This window comes from Peromyscus eremicus, chromosome 17 (assembly GCF_949786415.1).
Source record: "Peromyscus eremicus chromosome 17, PerEre_H2_v1, whole genome shotgun sequence".
NCBI classification, from domain to species: domain Eukaryota; kingdom Metazoa; phylum Chordata; class Mammalia; order Rodentia; family Cricetidae; genus Peromyscus; species Peromyscus eremicus.
The window spans coordinates 37,637,651-37,662,319 of record NC_081433.1 but is presented as its reverse complement, the minus strand read 5'-3'; positions in this window follow the sequence as shown (position 1 = coordinate 37,662,319).

Genomic DNA, 24,669 nt, shown 5'->3' with positions numbered 1-24,669 from the left:
GATTTGATTGCAGAAAGGTAACCCTGACTTGGGTGGATCTAGGTTAAGTAGCCAAGAGGAAGAAACCGGCAGGCAGAGAATGGGTACCCTATGAGAGGAACAGGGCATTCTACACCCATTGTGTCTGAAGCAGAAAATGTCTATCCGATGGGAGAGATGGAAGAGGAAATGGGGAGGGTCAAAATCTCTGTGAAGACAGTGGTCAGCTGAGAGGGTGGCCTGAATTTGTGGTGGCCTCCATCTTGTATGAGTTGGGGATTTTCATAGATAGCCTTCGATAATCTGAGTGCTAAAGTGGAAAAAGCAGACCTTTGGTATGTAGCTGAATCTAGAGCAATGTGGATGTTCCCTTTTTCTCAAGCGTATGACCTGCAGACGAAGGTAGCCGTTGGGACATTACCGTCAGAGGTTTGTTCTTGGTAGATGAGTATCGCCAAGGTGTGGTGTGTGAGGAGCTGACCCGCTGGTCCCGCCCCACCTTCTGGATAGTTCTGGGCATGTTATTCTGAATATCCAGAAAAGGGGGTCTTAGATCTACAGAAGGTAAAAATTCTCAGATCAAGTCAGCCCAAATTCACTTGTAAAGTTGCCTTAAGAATAATTCGAATCAGACTCTGCTATTGTTAAGGGTTATTTCCTTAGGACAGTCAGGATTCTTTGCTAGCTGTAGTCAAGAAGAATTGATCATTGAATTAAGCCTTTGTCAGGCGTGACTTGCTGTATATATAAAATGTTCCCTGACAGTGTAATCCATCTAACTTGGACTGAACCGCACTAATTTGAGATAATTGGGAGGAAGACCTGTCTAAGGAAGTGAAAGATTTAAATGTTATGGAATATTTAATGAAAGGAAGCTATTCCTTTTATGTCCTTAGGCTATGTAACGAAAGGATAAATTATTTATAATTAGCATATCAATTGTTGCCATGGCAGAAGTTCCTTAGCATTTGAAAACAGGTTATTTTTTTTTTCATCTTCAATAATAGATACAGTCCTGTGAAATCTTATTTACGCCACTTAATTGCACTAACCAAAGGAAAAGTGACTGTTAACCTGGCCCTCTCCCATAACCCCTAAACTCAAAATTGGTTCATTGCATATGAAAACGAGGCTTTGTTATATGGGGGAATCAGGTAAGTCTCCTTAAAGACAAGTCAGATATTTGTGTACCCTACCATCTGTGTGAGAACAGATGTGCTTCTGAGATCGAAGAGGAAATGATACCTGTGCAAATATTCAAGACAAACGGGCGAAGTAGTCAAGGTAAATTACAAAGTAAAAATTGAAATTGAGGATAAAATTCTCAAGGCAGGGCTGGGGACGTGGCTGTGTTGGTAACATGCCTGTCTAGCATGCACAGGGGCCTGGCTTTGATCCCCAGCACCATATAAAACCCAGTAGAGTGCCACACACTTGTGATTCTCAGAACTTATGAAGGTCACTGGGCGTGGTGGAGCATGTCTTTAATCCCAGCACTGGGGAGGCAGAGGTCATCCTCAGCAATGTGCAAAGTTTGAAGGCCAGTCTGGCTACATGAGACCTTGCCCCCCACAGATAGATAAACAAACAAACAAACAAATGAGTAAACAAGTAAATAAATAAAAATCAAGATGAAATAATAATGAAGTAATTAAAGAAAACAGTCAACATAAGCACCCTAAATGATAAATATATTTCTGAGGTAAATAATACATGTTTTTGTTTTTTTTTCCCCCTAAGAGATATTTTGGAATTTGGGATACTGATGCCTTTCATGTACTGAGGGCCAATTAGGCAACATTTATATTCCTTCATTTGATACAACAACCAAAAGTATGGACTTAGTGGTATCTTTGTGTCCGTTTATGGACAAGGAATTTCTGGCTGAACGTTTGACGTAGCTGATGCAAAGCTAGAATTTGAATTGAGACCAGTGAAGTTTTCTTACCGTAAACTGTTCGCACTTCATCCTCTGATTTAGAATTAGGATAATGCAGGCGGAATCTTTAACGAGATCCACAGGAGAGGTAGAGGTTGAAAACTGGGCCCCGAGTGAAAGATCAACTGACTGTGGACTCTAAGAAGGAAAGAGCTGGTCGGTCTCCTGGAGACAGCCTTAAGCCACGAGAATCCAAATAGTACATTCTGAGGGGCATTATTCATAGCTTGAGTTGTGTTTTCAGCCCCTTAGTTACGGATTCTCTGCACGTGCGGAGACCTTTTCTGTTGGTTTTCTGCTAGCAGAGTCCATGCTTGGTGGCTCAGGGCTGGGAACGTGACAGAAGAGCTGCCTGAGTCGGGGTACATATAAGCTCTGCATGCAGCCAGCTCTGTGGTCTGGTCCAGGCCCTGGCTCCTCTGTGTGCCATGTGTAAAATGGGACAATAAGAGCAGCTACTTCCTAAGAATGTTCTGATGATTAAATGCCTTCCTAAATGTAGCGTGTGAGACCATTAACTGGTGTGCCATTTACACTTAGCCATAGTCAACAGTTACTGTTATTAATAAGTTGATTATCTAAGGTTGGCAGTGGTGATTTGGGGTTTCTAAAAAGGGGCCATTTGTTTCTGAGAACTTCTCTCTCTCTCTCTCTTTTTTCAGAGTTAGGAGTACTTAACTGGCTATAATTATATTGGCCCCTGACCTATAGGAGGGATCTGAAAGATGGTTTAAAATAGATGAGCTTTGCAGGGTGGACATGGTATTTTTCAGTGCACGTGTAACGGATCTAGAAGCAGCAATTAAGACTAATAGTCATGAGGTTCCCAACCAATGCTTTTTGATAGGATGTAGGAGTGTGTGTTGGTGAGCCACACTAATTATCGTCTTGTTTTGCCCTTTCTGGGACTGACTCTGTCATGAGATCTGTGAGGAGCTGCCATCCACTGGCCCCTCTCTTTAGGAGAGACCCTCCTTCCTATCTGCAGACAAGTGAGCAGCACTCAGCAGGGCCTGGGGTTCCCAGAGAGCTGTCCAAAGATGAACAGGCTCTACCCCTCTCCCTTCTAGGGGCCAGTGGTCTTGCTGACTCTATGATGGGACCAGCAGAGCAGCTGGGATGTTCTGCAGAGAGAACACAAGGGAAAATCCATTTCTAGGTCCTCAGGAGCTCGGAGGGGATTATGCCCGTCACTTCATTTTGCATTTAGCTGATTGGCTTTGTGGTAGCTTTCTTCTAATGGATTCCTTTTCAGCTCAGGTGGTCTGGAGTCTGGAGTGCATGTGTTTCTGTTACCGTGGTTAGGAAGCAGGGCTGATCTGGTGCTGGGGTATCTTTGTGTCTGGTATTGTCCTTCTGTTCATCTCTGTGTCTTTACCAATTCAGCCTCCAAATTCTTGTACCTTTCATAGCTGCCTTTATGGACAGAAGACGAAACTATTGGGATTAAGACCAAACAAGGCCAGCACGTGCAAAAAAGGCCACTTCAGTGTTTTCAGGAGTTTTTCTCTTCTAGATGCTTGAGAAATGCCTATTCCAATTCCAAAAGGACAACAGAGAAAATGGCAGCTGTAGGTCTTGGTGTTCAAGAATGGATCGGAGACTTCATTTATTAACGTGTGATCAGGAAGGAGATCTGGGATAAATGCAAAACTCAGCTTAGGCAGAGTTTGATCCCGTGTCCTGTCTGCGTGGACATAGGCCAGTGACTCAGTTGGTGGCTGAGCATGCTATTCACTGTGACTCCCTGGGCCTGTTCAAGAGAAATTTTCTTTTTAAAGCAGCTTCTCTTTTGGAAAATGATCCTAAAAAGACACTAACTACTACTGCTGGTCATAGGCACTAAGAGACAGTGAAGCCTGGCAGAATTATAGTTCTTATCCAGAGCAGAAATGCTTTGATCATGTGTAAAATACAACACATTGTATGATATGATGGTGATGGTTCTGGGTTCACCAGAAAAACTGTTCCCTTCCCAGATGTCCTCAGGTGACTATATCAACTTGCTGTCATGAATTTCATATCCAAAGTCTTTAAAGATCTAATAAGGGAACTTAAAATTTTAGTTATGGGGCAGTTCCATAGAATATTACCACCGTCAATAGATGGAAGTTGGTCGGCTTCTGCATTTGCCCATGGCTCATTTTCTTTGTGCTACATCCAAGGGGAGGCCCAGACTGGCCAGAGCTGACTGATGTAGGTTCAGAGCCATCATTAAGTCAAATACAGTATGCTCTTTGTTGCTTCTGCGGTGATATTTGTCTTCCCTTGAATAATCAGATACAGATAAATGTTTTGGGAATTCAAGGAAAAGTTTGGTATCTATCTTTTGAATCTGGAAAGCATACACATTCTTTCTTCATACTATATGAGGTGTGGTGTATTGAGTTGTTGCTGTAGCTGAGTATTTTAGGGACATAATTTATATCAATAACCAATTAATTGTTGCGCATAGTTAAAGTATTTTAAGGGAACCGGAGGAAGTGATTGAAGCTTTGGCAAAGGTTCTGCCAGGTTCTTCTGAGTTGTCTGTAAATACTAAATTAAAAGGAGCGAAGAGGCCTGTGCTAAGACTTCCTGATTCTCCTTCCCCTTGCCCTTCCCACACAACACCGGCAAAAGGTCAAAGCCAAAATACAGAGAAAAGCTAAGTATGATCCATGGCCAGTTGGATCCACGGACATGCACCAAGGCTCAGGCAACATCATGGAGGAGGGGGCGGCAAGGCTGTAACAGACAGAGGACCAGGAATGCTGTGAGACAGCATCTCCTAGGAATGATGGCGATGCTTCATTCGTGAGACCACAACAAATGGCCAAGTAAGGACTACATAGTAGACATGTCAACATGGAAGGCAGGAATCTCACAGGGCCCCACCCCTAGACAAAGAACTGTAGGCAACTGGGGGGTGCTGAGACCTACCTGGAGAAGCAGTCTTTCCCCCAGGGAATGAGTCCCCTAATTGGTTTTTCAGTACAGAGTGGTCAGTCCTGAAACCACGTGCATGCAACATTGAAGGATCTCAGCAGGTTGTATTGATATACTAGCCATAACCAAGAAGAAGAGGAGGCCAGGAATTTGAGAAGGGGGAAGACAGGAGGAGTAGGAGGAAGGGAAGGGAATGGAGGGAAATTATGTAATTATATTAAAAAGAAAAAAAGATCAAGGCAGGATTATGTGGGGAAGGTGGCAGAATTGAGGGGTACTCGGTTCCCCGTCCGTGTTTCTGAGATCCAACAGCTAGCATTTAGGCTCAGGACTCTGTGATTGTTTTTATACAGTGAAAAAAATGTATTAAAACTGATTGGCCTAGCTATATAACTTTCGTCTTTAAGATGGACATGATTGCCTAATGCCACGTGTAAGGCTTACTGTAGGGGCTCAGCAGGTGAAGTGCCCACCGCACTGGCACGAGGACCCGAGTGTGAGTCTTAGCACTCGAGTCAAAAAGGCAGACATGGTGGCTGGCTGTATTTGTAATCCCAGCACAGCCCGGGGACCCGAGTTTGTGTCTCAGCACCCATGTAAGAAAATACAAGGCCAAAACAAGAGTGTTTGTCTTCCCAGCACTGGAGAGATGTAGACAGAGCAACCCCTGGGGTTCACTGAATATCCAGGTCTCGGTTAGTAAGAGACCCTGCCCCCCAAAAGATGGATATAGCACTTAAGTAATGGTACTTAATTTGATCTCTGGCCTATACATGGGTGTGTACATACACACACACACACACACACACACTCACACACACACACATAGAGAGACAGACAGAGACAGAAAGAAAGACAGAGAGAGAGAGAGTGCTTCCTAGAATAATATGCAGTTTTATTTCATTTCTTGTGGGAAAGCCGTTGTTGAAATGTTTGGTTTTTTTAATAACACTGATCTGGATCTACAATGCTTTCCTTCCTTCTTGCCTGCTACACCAGCATCTATGGCTGCTGTAGCTCTGACTTGAAGACTCAAGTCAGGGAGATGGAACATAAACCCTACGGATTGAAGAAGAAACTTCTTATGGGGGGAATGCGAGTGTTTTTTTTTTTTTTTTTTAAATCGGTATCTGAATGGCCCTTGACACAGGTGTTCATCTAGAAACTACAGCGTACGTTGTGGTAATTGTCATAACGCTCAAGCTTCAAGCTTCCAAAGCAACCTAGCCTCTTAATTTCTCAAAGCACCCTGACTTCTGTATCCCACCACAATGTGTTATGGAGATACTAACTACCCAGTGCTACCTTCTATTGACCGATGTCTAATGCCTGCGTGCAAGCATGGCTGTAGCAGGCAGGTGTCTAGGGACAGTGAAAGACAAAGGTCTTCTGTTTCTGGGTAGTGTGCAAACCTTGGGGAAAGACCTAGAAAGGGATTTACTGTGCTTGGAAGGTCGTGCTGTGCAGAGCAAGGAAAAGCTGGCATTGCATGGGCAGAGGACGGGTCAGGAGATGCCTTTAGGTAGACATATAGCTGCTTTACTTATGGGGGCCAAGACCTGCATGTCAATCAAAGGGCAGTAAACCAGAAAGCACAGAAGGTTTTGAATCTGGAGAGTGATGTAATAACTCATTGTAGAACTCATGCCAAATTGGAAAGGGCAGGAGGGGGCCACATGGAGAAGTAAGGGCTGTTCCAGGAGTCCGGGCATGGGACAGTGATAGCCTGGTGTAAATGATGCCAGTGGACTCCAGGATCAACATGTTCTCTAGAAATCCAACTAATAACGGTTGGAGATTGGCAAATAGAGCAGAGGGGCAGGAGGGAGGAGGCAGTGCCAATGCCCAGGTTCCTGGCATGAGAGGCGCCATTTCCTGAGAAGCAGGTATCTGAGTAGAGAGAGTATGACTGTGAGGGGCAGACTTCAGTGAGTTCCGTTTGGGGATATGTAGGTACACAGGTAGAGCTGTCTATTGGGCGTTTCGTTTCCCTTGATGGGTTAATCTGAAAATCGCCTTGCACATACCAATATTGTTAACTTATGAGTCCTAATCTCGATAAAGATTTGTTGTGATTCACTCAAGGGATCATGTCAGTCTTGAATAATTAGTGACTGTTTGGAACCTGGTGAAAAGTAGTATGGCCGCCCCTCCCGAAGCAGCTTAAATTTGGCTCTGACTCTGGGGAAGCCAGCCTCCTACAGCACAGCCGTGTCTCCCAGCTCCTTGTCAGAACATGGAAGGTGTGGGTGGATCTGCAGCTTCAGGCCTCAAGAAATGTCCCACACGAGGGCTCCTCATCTCGGCAATATTTATAGCCTCTTGCGAAACAGCACTTCAAAATCTCTTGTATTTATAAAGCGCTTATTCTAAAGCCTGAGCTTTCCCACCATCTCTTAGATTATCTATAGGAAGATACTGAGAGGCAGATTTTTATTCTGAATGGCCATGGGAAGTATGGAAACAGAACGTGGCTTTCTGAATGATTTATTAGTTAGTGTTTATATTAGCCTACTGTTTACATTTTTAATGTGCATTCAATTGAAAGCAATTCTCGTCAAGCTCTTGGATAATTTCCAAAGCAGATTATCAGGTTCACACCCAGCGTTTATTTGAGTTTGTGGACAGATACAAATGGCGTGGTAATACCTATCCCCCAAGTGTTTCCAATGATGCTGATTGAATTTGGTAAAGGATATAATTGGGAGTGGCTTTTCTTCATCGTGGCTGAGTCTTGTAGAAACTGAGGGTTTGTATAAAAAAATCCATAACAAACAAACAAACAAACAAATACACCAGAGAAATTATCTAATAACTGCATCTAACTCAGATGTTACTGATGATTTCCATTTTGAGTGTGGTAATTAAAATTACAGTATTTTTGTGGTTGGAAGAACATTTGTGATTTACTTAGACTTTACCTCAATGTCCTTTCTGAACCAAAATGGTTTAAGATGTCTTAGGGAGAGATGCATAAATATGATTCAAAAAAATTAAAGAAGTGAAAATGTAAAGGAGAAAATAAAAGTTGGAAACAGATATAGATGGCTGCTTAATGATGATGATAATTTTAATTAAGATGTGGTAGGCAATATCTGTAATTGTAGCACTGGGAAGGCAGACACAGTAGATTTAAGGCCAGCCTGGGCTACATGGTCTGGCTGAGTTGTAAAGCACTTGTCTAGCACTCACAAGGCTGTAGGTTAGATCCTAAGGCTTAAAACAGAAACAAACAAAAAAATTTTAAAAATGTGCTGGGATGTGTCAGAAAGTCACACCCAATTTGAACTGAAGATTAAAATATAAGTATTATGTTTAAATGAACGTAAATTAATTGTCTTTCCTGACTATCTGACTTCACTGTTTTTAAATCAGGACAAAAGGATTCATTCAGTTGGACAGTGGTGGCTCACCCCTTTAATCCCAGCACTCTGGAGACAGAGGCAGGTGGATCTCTGAGTTCGAGGCCAGCCTGGTCTGCAGAGTGAGTTCCAGGACAGCCGGGTTTACACAGAGAAACCCTGTTTTGGAAACCAAAAACCAAAAACCAAACCAAAACCAAAACAAAACCCAACCAAACAAAAAATCTTGTTCAATCAGCTTGATCTATGTATTAAAACTTTATATCCATATTATCTTCTATAGTTTATATTCTTTGTCTTTTGTTTTTCTTTCTTGCACTGACTTATCCAGTAATACAGCAGTTAGTGCCAGAATTAATTAAAACAACAATTCCCCCATCTCTGCTTATCATTTAAGAAGTGTAGTGGTTCTTCCTCAGCCCTTTGGCCTCAACAAACTTCTAAAAAGCTGCATTTCTTCTTCAGAAGCACTTTGGCAACACCTTTTAACCTATTCTGAAGTATAACTGACATACACGCATGCTTGCAAACGGTCAGCATGTTGTGCGCTAGGACCTCACTTAGGAAACGTACAGAGGTTGCTTCGTCGGAACCTCTCCTATGGCATCATGACTATTCAGCCACACTGATCTGGCTGGGCATTTTCGTCAACCCTGTCGTCTCCATGGTCTCTGGTGTCTCAGACATGAAATAAGCTCTTGCTTGAGGAAACATTTCCAAGTCCGATCACAGCCCTGCACAGCTCTGCTTTGACGAAACCAAGCTGGTTTTGTTCTTATATGCGAACTGGAATTCTAAGCGCAGATCACCCCAGATTTCCCACATGGAAGCCCAGCAATGGCAAGCCCACCTTAGAAACCATGTCTTGGGCTAGGCATGGCTTTTAACTCCAGCACTCAGAAGGCAGAGGCAGGCGGATCTCTCTGAGTTCGAGGTCAGTCTGGTTTGTCTGTCTCAAACAAACAAATAAACCAACAACAACAAAAGGAAGTCACATGGCAGGGGTAACAGGGGTCTGTCTGAATCAAAACACAACCAGAAGTAACCGGGAACCTTAACTGCTAGGTGCTAGTGCCAGCCTTAAGTGAGGATCACACCACTTCCAGTGAAAAACCTGCTATCCTGTTGACCCCAAAGAAGACGATACAACCAACTACAAGATCTTTATTTAGGGTTGCCTTTACCTTCGGACTACCCTGTAGTCCTTGGTAACCAATTCCATAGACATTTGTAAGGCTAAATCTATCTTGCTGTTCTGAAAAAGACAGAAGGGAAACTGAGGTAGGAGGGGAAAATGGTGGGTGTGATGAATCAGAGGCAGGGCATGCGGATGAATGATTTTAGTACTGTGAAGAAGTTCAATCTAACATTGAATTCTAGCCCAGTGTCCATTGCAACCCTATCCCTACCTCTAGGACTTGGAATAAAGCCTTTTAAACTCTTGGAGTCTTTCTCTATCTCCCAAGAGTGGGGACTGTGGTGTGTCTGATACGCTGTTTTTTGTGTTTTGTTTTGTTTATGTTTTTCTTGCCTGTACTTCCTTTGCACTGTCTGTGACTCCGTCTCCCTCATCTGTCCCTGGGAAGCTAGCCTGTGTGAATGTTCACCTGATTCTCCTCAGTCCAACTGCTTCTGCATGGTTCTCTGTTTGTTGCCCTCTGATGGAGGCACGCCACTGGATAGTTTTCTTTTTGAAATTTCTGCAAATTCCCTTGCACAGCAGAGCATAAACTTGTTGACTACAGCATCTTTTACTTTATTCTAAGACCTTATCGTATCTTTTCTGTGTATGTAATAAGGTTGCCCCAAATGGAAAATACTGATAAAAACAAAGAATTATCTATGAATATTCTGTAGACAGAACTATGTCTACAGATGATCCATGATGGAAATTAAGAAACTAAGAACTTTTTTTAGTATACTTATAGATGCATAGGATTTTGGGGGGAGGGGGCGGGCGGATTCAAGACAGGGTTTCTCTGTGTAGCTCTGGCTGTCCTGGATCTCACTCTGTAGACCAGGCTGGCCTCAAACTCACAGAGATCCACCTGCCTCTGCATCCCGAGTGCTGGGATTAAAGGCATGCACCACCACAGCCTGGCTGATGCATGGAATCTGGGGAATGAATGCTAGCCTGCTTGCATTCTCAGAAGGCCAGCCTGCCAGCTGTGTACTGTGTAACAATCTGCCTTACCTCCCGATTTCATGGCAAACCATCTATTGTCACCTCTCACACATCTTAGACAATGTACCCCACTGTGCCACCGTATCCAGGCTAATTAATGATTGAAAGGGTTTTTTAAATAACGAATTAAAAACTTTTAGGACCTTTGGAGTTATAATGTGGTGGTCAGAAGAGAATGAAGTTTTGCTCATTTGAGTGGACATCACAGGGTAGAAGGAGATACTTACTGCACTATCCTACACTTAACAGATTCCGTTTGCTATTATGCAGGCTGAGCACCGCTCATGCCTAAGAGGGAGAGCCGAAGCAGCCTCTGGTCCGGAACTGCAGATTTCCATTCCACTGGATGATCTTTCTTAGGAGTCACGCCTTGGCTGAGTTAAAAGTCAGTCAGGTGCAAGGAAACTTCAACACACATTAAACCTGTTGAGTATGTGTGATGCTTCAGCTTAGAGAAGTTGGGCATTAAATGAACATGAATTCAGAGGTCTCTTCCTTAATTTCAGTTCCTCATTTAGACATAGCTTTTAGCTGTGTGTGTGTGTGTGTGTGTGTGTGTGTGTGTGTATGTGTGTGTGTGTGTGTGTGTGACTTGTGCTTGAATTTGCATGATGCCAGAGGAGGATGTTAAGGGTCCTGCTCTATCAATCTTAATCCTTCCTTTGAGACAAGGTCTTTCAATGAATCTGGAGCGAGGCTGGTGACCAGTAAGCCCAGCGATTCTCTTGTCTCCTCAGCGCATGATGGTTATAGAAACATGTGACCATGCCCTGTCCCGCCCCCCACTTTGGTAAACTGGGTTGGAACTTGCTATGTAGACCTGGTTGGCCTTGAACTCAAAGAGCTCGCTCTACCTCTGCCTCTCAGGTGCTGGAATTTAAGGTGCTTATTATCTGCATATAGTAAAAATTAGGGTACCTTTTTCTTTTGGTTTCTCATTTCAATCTTTGCTCTAATAATTATTTCTATTTTACAGCGTTATCTTTCTTCACATTTCAGTTTGAGACACGTTGGAAAAAATGACTTCAACTAAAGTTGATGAAACAAGAAGCCACCTTTAAACCAAGAGCTTTCAGCGAATGCGTGTGTCTTGTGGATTTCTTTTTGTGAAATACATAGATTTTAATCATCCTCTTCTCCACTCTTCTTAAAGAATTGTACTTTTTCTTCTCATGATATTTGGACCCTTTTCCGCTTTTTCCCCACCAAGGATCTATCCTCCAAGTTTGCATTTTCAAGTGTGAAAGCTTTTGTGTGATCATTTTGTTTTGTTTGGATTTTTTAGACCCATGATTATTTTGGAGACGACAGAAGGATTATTTTAAAATGTGTTTTCTGGGTTGGTGAGATGGCTCACTGGATAGAGGTGCTGGCTGCTAAACCTGACAAGCTGGGTTTAATCCTGGAACCCCCATGGCAGGAGAAAGCTGACTCAAGGAAGTTCTTCTCTGATCCCCACAGGGCAGTGCTCTACCCAGCATACACAACAGAAAAATTTAAATGCATTTTCCTCCCTCCCTCCCTCCCTCCCTCCCTCCCTCCCTCCCTCCCTTTCTCCCTCCTCTTTCTTCTTTCTTTTCTCTAACTTTGAACTTTTTTTTATTAACAAAGTTTTTTATTCATTTTACACACCAGTCACAGACCCCCCTCTTCCCTCCTCCTGCCCCTCCAGCCTTCTCTCTCAACACGCTCCCCCCCTCCCGATTCCCTCCTACACCAAGGTTAGGCCTCCCATAGGGAGTCAGCAGAGCCTGGTACTAGCCTTGAACTTTTAACCTCAGTTGTTACAGGACATTGGCTCTTATTAAAACAATCGCCTTGAGTCCTTGGTCATTGCAAGTATTTCTTTTTCCCTTGAATGGCTTGTTTTAAAAAGGAGAGCCACCTGAAAAGACTGATAAAAGATGGAGCTCTTTGGGATTCACATTTTGAACTTTTAAAGGCTATCAGTAGTTAATCAGACAATTCAGCCTTTGAAACAACTTGTGACAAAGTCACTTCATGGCTGGGACAGAAGGAAGGGGTATTGTTTCATAATACAGGGGTAACAAAGCACCCCGGACTCTCGAGGTGGCTTGTAATCACAGAGCTTTATTCTCTTGAAGTTCTGGAGGACGAATCTGAAGAGAGAATCCTTCCTTGTCCCCTCAGCTTCTGTGGTCTAGGAATTCCTTGGCTTATGGTCGTGTTGCTCTAGGCCAAGCCATAGAGACCATGTGGCATTTCCCTCTACTGTGTCTTTTCTTCTGACTCATAGAGAGAGCTTGTCACTGGACCCGGAGCCCATCTGGGTAACCTGGGGGTAATCCTCCCATCTTACCATCTCTTATCCTCAAAGGTGCCATTTTTGAATTAAGGCTACAGTCATGCATTCTGGGGTTAAGACGTATGCCTGCATGCCAGAAGAGGGCACCAGATCTCATTACAGATTGTGAGCTACAATGTGGTTGCTTGGAAATTGAACTCAGAACCTCTGGAAGAGCAACCAGTGCTCTTAACCTCTGAGCCATCTCTCCAGCCCCCAACACTCTGATTTAGGCATTTACAATAGTTTCTGAAGTCGTATTTCCACAGTCGGTCTCTGTTCCCTTGACTGTCATTTGGAGGACCCTTTCTGCCTTAGTCATTGTCCCGTGGTGCTGCTGCTCTCGCAGAAGAAATATTTAATTGTTTGGTTTATTCATTAGTGAGTGCCAAATGACTAAAAAAAACCGTACTTTTGTCCTATCAATTTACTTAGCAATTTGGAAAGCATTTTGTTTTACCATTCCATAAATCCAGTCACTTCCTGTGGGGATGTGTGCACCTTATGCGGTACTCCCCAGACCTGGGATTAGACAAGGCATGGCCATCCTTACTTCTGTCCCACTCGGTTAGTTGTGTATGTTTGTCATAGCAACCACTAACAGCCAGCGTCACCAAGGCGTCGCCATCGAAAGGGACTCTAAAGCCTCTGCTCTTTCCGAATCACCAAACCTGTTCACCTCAGTGTTTAAAACTGGGGGGTCACCCTCACTGGCTGTCTCCTTGATGCCATGCAGTGGCCAAGTATCCCTTTCTAGTTTAGCAGTACTAAATTAACCTCCTCACACTTGGAAACCTGCCTTCCTTTTCCTGATGGTTCGTGTTGTCAACCTGACAGGATCCGGCATCGCCCAAGAGACCAGCTTTTGGGTATGTCTGTGATGGATTATCTGGTTAACTGAGGCAGGAAGACCTAGCTAAACGTGGGTGGCACCGTCCATGGCTGGGGCTCTCCGTAGAAAGAAAAGGAGAAAGGGTGTTGAGCACCAGTCTTCACGGCCTTCTGCTTGCTGGTTGTGGATACAATGTTACCAGATGCTTCATGTTCCTGCTGCCTTGACATCCATCCCATGATGCACTGTGCCTTAAAACTGTGCGCAAACACCTCCTCCCTCAAGCTGCTTTTGTAAGGTATTTTTGATGCAACACCAAGAGAGGTCATGAACACTCCTTTTCTTAAAAGTAAATAAACAAATAAAACAAACCTTGTCTTCATTAGACTGGATATTTTCATTTATATCTTACTCCAAACTCACTGCTCTTTCTGAATTGTCAAACCTATTCATGTTAGTGTTTAAAATTTTTACATTTCCCAAAAAAATTGTCTAATAAATACTTGTTGAGGAATATCATGTCAAAGAAACCACAGGTCACTTGGGGGGGCAGACACAAAGACTGAAAAAAAGAAGACACAGGGCTTGCTCTTGTGTGTGTGTGTTGTGTGTGAGTGTCTGTACACACACCTACCTATGTGTGTTATATCTGGTATAGCTAACTGGCCACTTTATAAAACATAGTTAGACCTTGTTTATTCTTCTGAGTGAGGGATGAGGATAAGAAGTTAGCCAAGAGATACTTTAGCTTATCTTTTCATTTTTGAAGTCATTTTACTGATGGCATGATTGAATTAGGGATTCCATGTACTGGTGGAGTCTTGAGTAATACATGCTTATTCATTCATTCATTCATTCATTCATTCATTCATTCATTCATAATAGTAACTCATTCTTTAGATTCTGTGTCTACTCTTCAGTTCTTTCCTTCATTCACAAGATATATTTCTTACTTTTCTTTTTGCTGCATTTTTTTTTATTGTCTTAAAGTATTGCCAGGTGACTCTGGCTGTATCTAGAATCACTATGATAGACCAGACTGGCCTCTAACTCAGAGATCTGCCTGCCTCTGCCTCCTAAATAATGGGATTAAAAGCACACGCCACCACACGATATTTCTTGAATGCCACATTTATGTTTCATGGGTATACTAAAGAGACTGGGCATGTAGTGATCATCGAGATGTTAAGCATATTTATGTTATGTGGTTAAAGTGTTCACAAAGTATCTGTTGCACAGAAAGCTGTTGGCACATGGCATATAGAATAAATACTAACATCGTTAAGTTTATATATTCTATGTCAAAAAGCTCCATGAGAAAGAACATAGGGATGACATGTAAATCAATGGATTGTGAATTTTCATTTGTACTCTTTGGCTAGGGGAAGAGTATGAGATTTCTGTGACAAGAGAGACCAATTCTGTTGACAGTTGGTGTATCTCGGTGCCTACTAACCTATTCTTATTTTTAAGCTATTAGATTGTAAGTGTTGAAGGGTCTGTCCCCAACCCATTACAAAAATATGGCTGGTCCTCAGGGGTATTTAATGTATCAAAAGTGTTTAAAACCTTCAAGGACTGACAAGTAATTAGCCTTCATGCCTAAAGTGTAAGCAGCAGAGGGATCTTTGATTTGGGTTCAATCAATGCAATTTTAATGTTAACGGCCCTGAGATCAGCAGCCAGCAGTTAAATAAACTTTGACACTGGGTACAGACATGTCAGCAAAGGCACAATCCAATTTACTATTGATTGATCAACCAGTTAATTTCCTTTCGGTTGAGACGTTTGCAAAACAGTTATTTTCTACACGAATGGTATGTGCGTGCACAGAGCCTTTTGTTTCGACAATCCTAAGGAAAAAAAATGGAAAGAAAGAAAAAAAGGAAGGAAGGAAGGAAGGAAGGAAGGAAAGAAGGAAGAAAGAAAGAAAGAATAGATAGATAGATAGATAGATAGATAGATGGGTGGATAGATACTTGGACCGTTGAAGAACACTTGTCACTCACTCTGTTAACCAGATCTGATATCAGATCTGCGTCCCTTCTGGTATTATAGGATCAGTCCCGGCTCTGACTCTCTGGGAGCGCAGCTCCGTGAGACGCATGTGGCTCCCTCCTCCTTGTGCTTTCATAACTAGTATCTGGAGGCCACTGGCCCTCAGTCTTCCCTTCAGTTGTGTTCTTCTTTCTCTTCAAAACAAGGCATTCCATGTTGCATGATTTCTGTTTGTAAACTGACTATCCAGGCATTCTCAAAGGAGATTAGATGTTATACTTGTTTTTACAATTTGGGACAATTACAGTGTCAACTTGACCTGGGACTGGAGACCTTTGTAGAGGGGCAAGGTCAGGGCCAGTTCATAGGGAACAGAGACACATCGCACTTACGAAGATTTTTTTGTATGGTTTGAAATAAGGAGTCTTCCTCTTCCTCCTGCTCCTGCTCCTCCTCCTCCTTCTCTTCTTCTCTCATGAAAAAAAAAAAAAAAACCCTGTGCTCTGTATTGCTAGGAAAGCATCCCTTACCAGCTCTCCTGCTTGCTGGGACTTGGACTTCCAGCTGTGGCAGTAGTCAACAGTGGCTCTCAGCCTGTGGGTTGCAACCCTTTGGGAACTGAACGACCCGTTCACAGAGATCGCTGAACACCATCGGAAAACACAGATATTTATATTACAATTCATAACAGTGGCAAAATTACAGTTATGAAGTAACAACAGAACAATTTTATGGTTGGGGGTCACCACAACACGAGGAACTGTATTAAAGGGTCACAGCATTAGGAAGGTTGAGAACCACTGGTTTAGGATATAGTAAGATTTTAGAATGGCAGAAACCATGAGATTCCAAATTTGCTAAAATTCATTAGTCCAGATGAAAACAGAGACAGGAAAGGACACTGATCTTACACTAAATTATATTTAATCATTCGGTCATTGTTATTACTATAGATAAATATATAATAATGACTCTGTTTACAAATTTGACAGTACAGGGATGGTGAGAGATACTTTCTGAAATAAATAAGATGGAGAAGCAGTTAAGAAAGACATCCCCATGACAGCCTTTGACTTCCATGTGTGCATGCATAGGTGAGTGCTTCGGCACACATACACACACACACACACACACACACACACACACACACACACGCACACACACATGCACACATACACACCCTACTCATGGGCTGTAGAACACTGCATTGTTACAGCTTCCAAGTTGTCCCAAATCCTTGAGAAGCGTGCGTTGTTTCATAGAACACAGACATGTCAGTCTAAAAAAAAAAATTACAGTTTTATAAATGTTCCAAGCAGATGCATGAAGGACAGAAAAGCGAGTCTTCCTAGGGAGCTGGGCCTATGTGACAGATTGGTTGCCAATACAAAATCCAGGTATAATTCTAGTTATGTATCAGCTCATCCTTATTGTGGAGCTAGTGTGTTGACTAGGCTGTGCATAGTGAAGACTGAGCTGTACAAGTGTCCTGGAATACATACCTTTCTTTGAAGATGACTTCATAACAGTCGTAGTTACCAGCTTTGCTGACAGTGGAGTCCTCCAAGCTCTAGTGAATAACGTATTCCAATACTACATTAAGAATATATCATTACTCGTCAGGTATTTATTGAGTACACATTTAAAACATACGGGTGAAGATGCCCTTTGGGTTTAAATTCTCTGTTTGCATCTGGGCACCACAAGATGCCAAGTAATAAAGAATATTTGGAGGAATATGTTTATTCAGCAAATTATGGACTTTCCCTATTACAAACCTATCTTTTATTCATTTAACAAATATTTATCTAATATCTGCCATGTCCAGGTCTTGAGCTCGGTACTATATCAACAAAAAGAGATTGCTACAGTTATAGAATGATGTATGATATGATGCCATTAGTTTAGCATTTGGACTGTGCACATAAGAAGCCCACATGTTGTTTGTGCATCACATTTTGCAAATGTCAGGGTATTTAAAAAAGTACGAGAAAGATCAACATCAATTTCACGAGCATGATTGACTCTGGCTGTGGAACCAGAGTGCAGCTGCCTTTACCTCAAAGCTTTCATTTCCTAATAAGAAAAATTATCAAAATATTTCAACAATTGTTTCGGGGGGTGGCTAGGGAGGTGTGTTCTAGGACCACTTCTGAATACTTTTTTTTTTTTTTTTTGGTTTTTCCAGAAAAGGTTTCTCTGTGTAGTTTTGGTGCCTGTCCTGGATCTTGCTCTTAGACCAGGCTGGCCTCGAACTCACAGAGATCCGCCTGGCTCTGCCTCCCGAATGCTGGGATTAAAGACGTGTGTCACCACTACCTGGCCCTGAATGCTTTTATAGTTGTAAATTTTCTTCAAAAAATGGAACACACATGAGAACCCCCATTGTAGAATGGGTGATGGAGATAGACAGTGTGGACAGACCTCGTTCTAGCAAGCAGTCATTCTGAGTGAAGAACTCAAGCTACAATCATCCATCGCTGAGAAAGCAAATACAGAAACGGGCTGACTGATTATTGATGATATTTGATAAGATTATCATTTGGTTGGCCTTATAGCGATAAGCCATTGTGTTCTTTAGATCTTCTGGATCATTTTCAGGTTGCCTCCACATAGAAGCAAAACTTAGCTATGCTGCCTGGGGTGCTAAAAATACCCAGAAGTGACGTTTGTATGTGAGACTCTTAGCCCTTCTCCAGGGGAACAAGTTTTGTGAAAACAAGATGATTCCATTTTTCTTGGGGGATTACATGGGTTGCCAAGCGCCAAGCAAGCCCATTTAGCATGCTATATGGCAAAGTTGTTTTACATTCTTGAAACCAAAGCACGCCATTCTAGTGGAGACAAAGGACACTTGTAATTTAGGTTCTGACTAAGACGTCGCGTGTCCCCATTCAGAGCCTTTTATCCTCAGCGCGTTTGGATAGGACACAGCATTTTCTCCTTCTTTGGTAAAAATTATAGTCATCTTACCCTCCTGCAGAATAGACTTCCTAAACTCCTAAAAAACAAAAACAAAAAAACAACCCCAGTCGTGAACTGCTTAATGTTCTAAATCCAAATAAAACAATTCTGAATGTGGCTGCACGGCTCCCCGAGGACTACAGTATTTTAAATGGTTGATTTAAAACATTTCCTATGGAAATGGGTGCTCAGGGCTGGCGGTTTTGGAGAGAACCAAGTACTGTTTCCAAGGAATAGCCAGTTTTGTTCTAAAACAACTGAACACGCGCTGTTGGCGGGACTCAAGACAACCCTCTTGTGATAGTTTCCGATGGCCCTTTGGTCGTTCATGAAATGGTGCTTGTGTTACTTTCTTTCCTCGTTGCTCTGACACAGCTCCTGACAGAATCATCTCAAGGGGTGTGAGGCTTAAGAGTTCACAACCCACCGTGGTGGGATGGTGTGGTGGGGTTGGTCCAGGGAGGTGGGAACTGACCGACGCTGTTCTTGGTAGATGAGGCGGTCGAGACAGGACCAAGAAGAAATGGGTCCACACTACCACCCTCAGTGTTGGTCTTTAGTAGCTTAGGTCCATCAGCTAGGCTCTCATCCCCCAGGTACCACAGCCTTCCAAAACAGCTCCACCCCACTGGGGACCAGGTGTTCGAACACCTGTGGGGGAGGGGCGGGTTCACCTTCAAAAATCATAACGGCCTGGTAAAATAGTGGTGAAAATCCTGGGATTTCTCATCAGACTGACTTGATTTCAGGTTCTCAATCCAGCCTTTATTTACCGTGTGACCTTAAGCAAATGACATGACTTTTCTCAGCTTCAGCTCTCTCACTTCTCGATGGCTATTGTAATCACCGCGCCAGCAAAGAAGAATAAGTGGGATTTTCCTGTGCTCTTAGGAAGACTTTAATAATAAGTAATCCTTACGTGTTGGCTTCAGCATTTGCTGGCTTGTTAGTTAAATAACCGGGAGTGAGCGGTCCTGCCCTCGCATCTCCTAAGACCCTCTTCACCTGATCTGCCCTGGATGGGCTCCTTGGTCATAGGCAGAGCTCTGCTCTGCCCTGTACTGTCAGCCTTGCTTTCTCTGTCCCTTCTGTTGCTGTCCTTAAAAAGCAAGTAAGGTGTCCTGTGAGGCTAGAAAGTAATAACTGCCTTATTGTTCAGCTTTCAGTAAACGGTTTTCCCTGCCCCCCCCCCCCCCAGCCACTGCCCTCCCTTCCCCCAACACACACTCTCTTAATTGGCTTTCTGTTTTTCTGGCTTGGAAGGCCTTTCCCACTTCCTCCTCCCAGGACCTTCCTGTCACTTTCTCTTTTGTTTTCATAGTCTCCCAAACATAGCATGATGGTCTCTCTCAGCCTGCGTCCCAGTGCGGTTTTGCACATCCTAGTATCATCACAGTTGACCTAGGGTAGCACAGTGAGTTGGCTTCGGACTTGTTTCTGTACCATCTTAGGCTGTTCCAATATGGTTCCCTTCTGACACACTCATACTCAAGAGTTCCTAAGGGGAGAGGTGCTTGGCAGGTATACGGAGGCTTATTTCTTTTCAAAAAGGAGAAGCCGATGAATTATTCTGAAGTTACACATCTATTATTTGCCCTTAAATTAACAAATAGCTTTCCTTCCCTTCTTCCCTCTTCTCCGTTCTGCCTTGACACTTGGAACACGGTCTCACTGTACAGCCTGGGGTGGCTTCCTGGCCACGCCCTCCCTCCTTCCCCGGAGCTCTGGGATTGTAGGCATGTGCCACCATGCCCAGCCGATACATAGTCTTTCAAAATTGGCAGGTGGAGTGTTTTCCAATTTAGCTGCATGTTCCTGTTAGTTCAGCACAGTTTGGGGGAGAATCACTAGGCAGGGGTCCAGTGCTCTTGGGGCTGATGGCTTAGTGACTCTTAACTTCTGGGCAAGTTATTGACTTATTAATACTTTATGCTTAAGATAGATGTGTTGAGAGCTGGGTTACAGGGTTGCTGCTGGAACTCGTGAGAGAAGTGAAGTGGTACCCCGGTACTTGGACTGGGCTCAGTAACCATGTTACATCTCTTCTTCTCTTTGTCCCTGATGGATGGAGCCATTGCTGGAACAAGGTGCTAATTCTTGGAGATCATGGAAACAGTATTGAATGCTGCATATGAACCAAAAAGTTTTACACAGTAGTGTTATCATGGTTTTGTAAAAAAAAAAAAAAATGTTAGATGTTCTCATGGCATCGGAGTTGGAGTTGAGGCAGTATTCCCAGCCACCCTTAAGACCTGATGACCAGGTGAACTAGGAAAAGGAAGAAATACAAAGTGGAGGGAGAGAAGGGGGACTCAGAAATGAACTCAAGAGAGCTGGGAATCGGGCTTAGTGGTAGTGCTTGCCTAGCAGGAACGAGGCCCTGGGTTTGGTCCCAGCACTACTAAAAATAAAGTGGAACTCAAGTTACAAAACCTGGGATCCAAGTTATGAAAGACACACAAGCCGATTTCCAATCAATAGTACCTCTGAGTCTTTAGACACAAAATCAGAATCATTTTCCACCCACTCTTTTGTTTGATCTTCAGTTAAAAAGGATGACAGTCCTAATATTTTTAGGGTTGGGTATTTCTGAACTTTCTTAATTTTGGTACCAGTCCAGTGTAGGTTTTCAGAGGAGTCTGTTAACAGTATTATCTCATGGAGTACTTGTCTCAGGCTGGCTGGCTCCCACATTGCACAGGGTTACTTCCACACATGGCTTGGCTCTGTTTAGCGTGTGTGTTCCACATCTCACGATGTCACCTCTGTCAACCTTTTCACAGTGTCCCTCTGAAGTTTAAGCCTTCCTTTGCACAGCCTTAAAGTTTTCATTTTAAGCTCGCCCTCACCATCACACAGCATTTTTATTGTATTTGATTAATGTGATAACTGCATTACACTCTTATTACATTATGTTGTATCCCAGGGAAGCTGATGTTCAGTTTTTCATTTCTTCAGGTGCATTCAGACCTCTGCTTGGTCAATTCATTCATTCATTCATTCACTCACTCATTCATTCATCATCCATCCATCCCTTCATTCAGCACACGTTCACGGAGACTTACTCTGTACCTACCTGGCAGTGATGTAAATGTGGGAGTTATTTGTGTGTACTCTCTCATGAGCGAAGTGGAAATGGTGCCTGCCTTCACGGGCCTATGGTGTGATTGGGGTGGGAGTGCAGACAGAGAGGGGTACTTGGTTAGAGCTCCTCAACAGATGTGGTGCCATGATAAGTCCCTGAAAGGTTTCAGTAGGACAAATGACAGGTGCTGTGAAGTACATAGATGAGATGTCGTGAAACCTTGTACCCCAGGAGCTTATGGTGTGTTGGGGGACCCCCAGACCACACAGGGCAGCATCAGTGCCTCAGGAGAAGAGGCCAGTGGAAGTCCAAGACTGATAATGAAGCTCAGAGTTCTTCAAGGCCGTCTGGGTGGAGGAGGAGGAGATGATTGTGAAGAGCTCCAGTTGGAGCTGGGAGCTGAGGTCACAGTTGGAAACCATATTGAAAAGGTATCAGCTTCCCCAGGAGAAAAGGGCATGGACATTGAAGCTCTTCTCTCGAGGAAAGTGGCGGGGTCACAGAGAAACATTGGGGGACAGGGAGGCGCAAGTATTTGGGGGTGAGCAGAGAGAAGAAAGAGACCGGTGATGAGAAGCAGGCTGCTGTCGCCCCTCAGAGATCCTTCTTCACGCTTTGGAGGAAGACAGCCCTCTCTCCAGGCCTTTAGAGGCAAGACTGTGGCTTTCTTAGTGCCTTTTAAGTCTTCGTATGCTAAAGCAGCTTGGTTTTCTCTGGGATGTACAACGCCGGCTCCAGACACTTCTTCCTCAGAGCTCTCCAGGACAGAAAGAATGCATTTATGAGTTTTCTCAAAAGGCAAGAGAAGAAGCAAGCGACTGTCACAGAACCCGCCATGCATGTTTCAAATATAACAGGACAGCCGCTACAGAAGAACGGCATTCAAAAGCTGGCTTCGGAGAAAGATTGTCACACAGATTCTAAAGACCGTAACACCGAGTGTTTTACCAGGTTCCTGTGATTCAAAGTATTACCTTAAAAAACAAAACAAAACAACAACAAAACCCTTTTTTTTTTTTTACTGATGTCACTTTTCTCCTAAAACTCCTAAGTTAGTGGATCAAGTATGATCACGTTTAAAGGTATGCACAAATCTCATTAGTATATGTTAGGTTCCCTTTCACCAGAGTAATTTCGTTGAGGAGTTTCCATTAAATAATATTTTCATTGACAAAATGTGGAAGCTTTTAAAATTGTCAGGCTGACTAGAATAAATGGAAAAGAATTCTAAAAGCTGCAATGTAGGAACGAAATCCGTCTCTCCACAACCACATCTTGGAAACCTGTGTTAGCGGCTGTGTGATATAGGGCTTCATGAATGTAAAGGGAGACTCGTGGTCAAATTACGAGGGGGGAGATCCTGGGTCACATAAATGGAGCCCATCTGCCTTACTACAACAGGACAGGACCTTCACATCTGCTGGTGTGAAGGCCGACTCTCTGAGAGGATGGAATGTGGAGTGGTCTCCAGTCTGATTTCACCAAGAAACTTCTTATAAAGAAGTATTTTCTAGAAGTAATTAAATTAAAAATATGTGTATGAGTGTTTTGTCATTGTGTACGTGCATACGAGCATGTGTGTGTGTGTGTGTGTGTGTGTGTGTGTGTGTGTGTGTGTGTACACAGTGCCAACAAAGGCCAGAAGAGGCATTAGATCTCCTGGAACTGATATTAGAGGTGGTTGTGAGCCGAGTGGGTGCCTGGAATTGAACCAAGGTCATCCGCAAGAGCACTAAGATCTTCTAACCGCTGAGCCATTTCTCCAGTCCCTGGAACCACTCTTATTTGAGGAATTTGCTTAGGAAATGCTACTCTTTTGTGAAACAGGCTGGAGAGACTGGAATCCTGCAAGTCTTCTAACAACACACTTACACTGTTACGTCTTTGCATTGTAGCTATCTGCTTACGACCATCTTTGGCCGTCACTAGAGGCATTCGAGAGAACCTATCTCCTCTTCATGTTGAACCTCAGCGGCCACACCGGGCTCTCACTAATCAGAGTATGAATAATAGTTATCTGAACTGAGCTTTTTTTTTTTTTTTTCCTGGGCTATGCATTTTTTACTCTAGCATTTTGCACACAAGAAAACCCATGCACTTGGAGCTTAGAGGTTGGTCACAGTAACACAGCTAGAAGCACGAAGCGGAGCTAGCAGTTCTCGGTGAACGTTCACTAACGAACTACTGAAATTTGCTCTGCTCTTCCACAAGGAAGAGCCCAGCTAGGCCTCTGACTTCCATGAGAGGTATTTGAATGTAGTTTCAGGTTTCATTCAACCCCATTGAGTTCCTGGTTCCCCTTCTCGATTCTATTTGGTATCCCCAGCTCACCTGGTGTAACCACTCCAGAATGTAAAAATTCTGTCGTCTGCCTGGTTGGGAGGTAGCTGTGTTGGAGAAATGGAGCTTTGCCTGCAGGGGTTTTTATGACGTTTTCAGGGGGTTGAGGAAGATGGGTCAATAGGTAAGAGCATTTGCTCTACAAGCATGAAGACTTGAATCCACATCTCCAACACCTACATAAAAAACCTCAGATGCCTCTAATTCCAGCGTTGAGAGGTGGAGCTGGTGAATCCAGAGCTGGCTGGCCAGTCTAGCTAAAACAGTGAGCTGTGGGTTCAGTAAGAAACCCTGACTCGAGACAGTAAGACAAAGTACGACAGAGGAAGACACCGGGTGCCTTGCTCTGGCCTCCTCATCTGAGGATGGGGATGCCCGCACCTGCACATTCACGTGCAACACACGGCACATGTGCGAGAGAGACACACACACACACACACACACACACACTCACACACTCACAGACACACACAGACACACACACACACACACACACACACACACACACACACACACACGAGTTTTTTGCAACAATGATCTGGTTCTCAGTCCCAGCTCACACCTTACTTCTTAAGAAACCTAAATTCTAGAGGTTTCCTAGCATCCTCTCCTCCCTTGGGTGTTTTATTTCTTGTAACTCAAGTGAGTACCCGGTATACATCTTGCCTAGATTTTCTGTTGACAAGGGGCCATATTGGTGGGCTCTGTCTCTTGGTCAAGTCTAATGTCTGTCCCACGTGAGTGCCCACTTC